Source organism: Prosopis cineraria, unplaced genomic scaffold, assembly GCF_029017545.1.
Source record: "Prosopis cineraria cultivar Desert tree isolate PC_DT_omini unplaced genomic scaffold, ASM2901754v1 PC1333, whole genome shotgun sequence".
Taxonomy (NCBI): domain Eukaryota; kingdom Viridiplantae; phylum Streptophyta; class Magnoliopsida; order Fabales; family Fabaceae; genus Prosopis; species Prosopis cineraria.
The window spans coordinates 3,507-8,375 of NW_026556658.1; the positions used below are offsets into that span (position 1 = coordinate 3,507).

Below are 4,869 nucleotides of genomic sequence, written 5' to 3' on the forward strand. Positions count from 1 at the left end.
TGAGAACTTAAAATTTGCAAGTTAAATGGATAATTTTGTTAATGAGATAGATATACACTCATTAATCTCACATAATCACATGGAATTGGTAAAAAAATGGAATGTAATTAGTTAAGTAAGAAATTAAAGGATTAACTAAACTAAACACTTATTTGGAGACTTAAGAGAGGACTTGTGGGTAACTTAGCATCTTTGACTAGCATAATTCATCATTAATAGCAAAATATATTGGGATTGAGTATTATTGAAGTATAAAAGGGGATAAATAATCTTAGACGTAATTAATTACTTTCAAAAAATCTTGAATTAATTGCTTTTCATTATTTTATAATATTAATTTAGTTTGTAAAATCATCTTTATGTAATTATGTTTTTGCTCAATGTAATTGAATTTGCAATGTCTTTTGTTTAACCATATTTTTAAACAAATTTATGTGAAAACAATATTCTACTCACACTTTATTACTTGTCATTGCCCGTTGTAACATCCTGATTTTTATATAATAAAGAAATTGTGGAATTTAGGTTTTGAGGAAAAAAAATGATAATAATAGGAATTTATATTATTTGAGGTTATTTAGAAATAATATTATGATTAGGTATTTAATTATGAATTTAAAAATTTAAATTTAAAACCACATAAGCAATATTTAGTTAAGATATAATACATAAATAATTTTTTTTATGTGTGTGTTAAAAAAAAAGAGAAGGTAGAAGGAACAAAAAAAAGGGGGGGTGAAAGGTTGTTGTTTCTAAGTCCCACATTGGTTAGATGAGGGAAGAGAAGAGGTGCCTTCATGTATAAAAAGGAGGGGGTGTGTGCATTAGGAAGCATGAGAGGCTAAGATGCAATTTAGAGGAAATTGCAACTTTTGGCCCAAAGGTTTGAATAATTAAATTCAGACCTATAGTTTTTTTTAATATAATTTTGGGACTCACAATCCCATTTTTATATTATTTTTCTCTCTTCTTCTCACGTTGCTCGGCGTTTTCTCGCAAGGGGGATTATTTTCTTTTTCTTCAGGTATGTTCTAACTTTCCTATTTAGATTAGCATTTAAAAATTTATTTAATTACAAAATTAATTTTATAGTTATTTTCTAAATAATATTAGCTTTCTAGTGATATGATTATTTTGTAGGATAGAGTGAATATTTTGATTAGGATTTTTTCTATAGGATAGTTAATCTGATGATATGATGGATTAAAAATATAGGTTAAAACTCTTAGGGATATAATAAATATTATAGAATATTTTTTTGAGGTTGAAACTCATGTTTAAGAATTTTTGAGTTAAAATCTAGATCTATATGGTTGAATTTATGTGGAATCTGAGATGTAGGGATAAACCTATAATTATTAAATATTTATTTAAGTATGAATAGGTATTTTTGAGGTTATAGAAAGGTGATTTGAGGCTTCAAGATAATTTTAAAATTTAATTTATTTTTGGACGAATTTTTAGAATATAGAAGGATGAAATTGTGATACTAGAAGTGATTTGAGGATAAAAAAAATAGTTTATTAGGGTACAAGAATTTTAGAAAAGAATTTAGGAAGTTAAATGAGGCATAAATCTTAAATTAGTGTTAATATGGATTATAGATCTAAGACTTTCTAACTATTTAAATTAGAGTTATTTATTTTAATGTAAAATTAATATATAGTATTATGAAATAATTATGTAGATTATATTGACAAAGATAGTGGTGAAAAAGGAGTTGTGAAGGGGAACTTGCTATTCAAGACACAAGGTAACCATTATTAATGTGTTGTGAGGGGTGTGTTTGTGAATGGTTATGTGTTGTTTTATTGTTTGAAAAAAAATATGAATTAATGAAAATAAATACTGTATATATGTACTTGTTTGAAATTATTGCCAAGTGGGTTAAAAATTTATTTTTGTTTATCATGATGAAATATTATTGTTCGGATATATTCCTGTTTGGATATTTGAATGATGCATGACTTATCAGGGTATTTTAATGTATGGTGTTAATGAGAATTTCTGTTCGGTTAATTATTACCACGTGGTAAGCCCTCATTGGACCCAATGAGTGGCGTGTCGCTTGGTCCAACTCACCTTTGGCCGGGTGATTTGGCGTCCGAGCATGGTGAAAGGAGGATATAAGGTGTAGTCATGCAATTAAATACTTGTTCGGTTTGTTTGGAAATATTGTTCGGTTAAATGTTTTGTGTGCCCACTTAGCAATCGCATGATTAGTTACATCCGCATGCATCATTACATATTAATTTTTGGTTACTGGGACTTTTAAGTCTCATTCCCCGTGGTTAATATTTTTACAGGAGCGAGTCCGGTCGAGAAAGCACCAGAGGTGTAACTATGGTGTATGAAACACCATCTTTTACGTTGCCTCTTGTTTTGAATTATACAATGTATCTTGTGCCAACTTAGGACATATCTTCTTTGTGAAGCATGTAAACTCTAATCCTTTTTATTAAAAGTATTTATTTGACTAAGAGGATTATGTTTGTCCCTCTTGATTCATGACCTAATTTAAATATCATGCCATGAGGATCCTGACTGTCCCTCATGGTTCTAATTGCTTTTTAAGATATTTTAAGACCTGTGGTATATTGTCTTGGATGTATCATGGTAAGAAAATTTTCTACCATAATAATGGTTTTAATAATTTGCGAAAAATCGGTTTGTATTTTTGAGGGTGTTACACCCGTACATTTGCGAAGCGCAACACCATGATAACATATCAAGGCACCCATACATATAATAGTGCTCTAGTTTTTAAAAATTACTTTTTGAACCACCATATATGACATCTTGTAGAAACTTTATTTAATTCAAAATATAAAGTATTAAGTAACTTCTATAATTGTTTTGCTAATTCTACATTTACTTCATTTATTACTCTTTTGTAAAAAATTGATGCATGGAAATTTAAATTATTATTATCAAAACACTTATATAAAGTATTTAATGAAAGTAAAATTAAAAATATGTAAATAAAAAGAAATAGGTGTCAACTAACATTTTTTTAAAATTATGAATTAATACTAATATTCTATATTTTAATCCAGGGGAAGTAAGCATCAGCAATAAATGGCCAATTGTTGAAAATCACACTTCGTAATTATTAGCATTGTTTTTGAAATTGAATAAGCTAACTTGACATGTGCAGGAACGGCTTCAAGTCCCCTTTGAAGGTTCTAGAACAGAGCACTAATTATATGACTTATCTTTATTGTTTCCTGATCATTTTTCTCACACTTTATCACTAACACTACATTATGGTTAGCTACACTTTTACTCACTGATTCTGCTCTCTGTGGATATTAGTAAATTAGTATGTTATTTTTTAAAAAAATGCACTCATCTATTTTTTTTTTTTTGGGCCCGAACTCATCTATAATAAGAGATACCTGCACACGGTAAAACAAAAGTTTCCGGTGTAAGTTAGAGGGGTGTAAAAGACTAAAAATATATATTATTTTAATTTCTTAGACATTTTTTGTGAGACCATGGGAGTTTAAGCATTTACTCACATTTCACACCTCCCATCGCCTTCACCACTTGGTCAGCCTTTAGGAACGATACCTAGCTTGGGCTTAGATCCAGACGGTATATCATGGGCTAAAATATAAAAATCCAAAACATGTTTGTTAACAGTAGTTGGCCCAATTTTAACAGATTTGGGCTCGCAGAGCCACACCTGCTTCAGCAACCATCAGTATGAGCTCCAACCTCCGAGTATTCATCAAGTGTTTGCCGCCACTAAACTCGGGGGAACAAAAGAAAAGAAAAGATCATTTTGGTGCCATATTTTTCTGAGTCAGCGCATTTTTCTTGAAATATCCCTTCAGTTCCGATCCTTATTATGAGCACCTTTCACATGATCCTCGAATATCCTTCGATTACAACTCTTAATCTAATTAAACAACATTGTATAATCAATAAACTCTATTGAAGATAATTCTAAACTTTTGCAATAATTAATTAATTTTAGCTAGTTTCCTTAATTCATGCATAGTTATCATATATAACCAATTATTGAACTCTTTTACATCCACCACATGTTATGCCGTTTTGCCACACATGTATAGGACCTATTGTCAAAGGTGACAGTCTCGCAAATTTAAGTAAATTCAATTGTAAACTTGCAAGACTTTTTTTATTAATAAATGTACATTAAAGGTATATGTTTAAAAAATTAAAATATAAAATATGACCATAATTTAAATTAAATATATTTACATTAATAAATTATCATAGTCAATAAAAGAACTTTCAAAAGAGGACAACTTATTTTTTATATTTCTTTTTTAAATTAATGTTAGTTTTTGCTTTGAGTTTTTTTTTTAAACTAGACCTTAACATATCCAAGAACTAAATTTTATAAAGTATATATTTAATTTGCTGAACAAAAATTGATAAGTTTAATAAATTTAATTAAACTAGCATTTAATTTAAATTTATAAATGATGTGGTACAATTTTATAAATAAAAATACAAAAAACCATAAATTTCAAAAGGGAATCCTAAATACAAGTAATTGAAAGGATTTTGTATGATTTTGGTGGAGATTAATGAGGAGAATGTCGTGGATGATTGATTTGGCATTTATAAGATGGGTAGAGATGTGATAGGTGGGAGTGATTGGGAAGAAGAAATCCTGACGTTGAAGAAAGATATGGGGAACATGAACCTGCGTGACATCCAATCCAAGTCCTTATTTTTGGGTCAAGTTTGCCAGCTTTACAACGCTGATTATTTCTGACACGCATCGTTTCATTAGATTCTTCGTTTTATTTTTAATAATAAGAAAAATCTCCCTGTTTTTGAGCATTTATTTTTTTTAAGAAAATAAAGAATTGGGGTGGTGAGATCGGAATT

At 29.0% G+C, this 4,869-nt stretch overlaps 1 long non-coding RNA gene across 1 annotated transcript; it reads left to right on the forward strand.

Moving 5' to 3' along the window:
• The first annotated feature begins 1,685 nt into the window (after positions 1-1,685).
• Positions 1,686-2,480, forward strand: LOC129299866 (uncharacterized). Its single transcript, XR_008590643.1, has 2 exons — positions 1,686-1,753; positions 2,307-2,480. It is a non-coding gene; the product is annotated as an uncharacterized LOC129299866 (long non-coding RNA).
• The last annotated feature ends 2,389 nt before the right edge of the window (positions 2,481-4,869 follow it).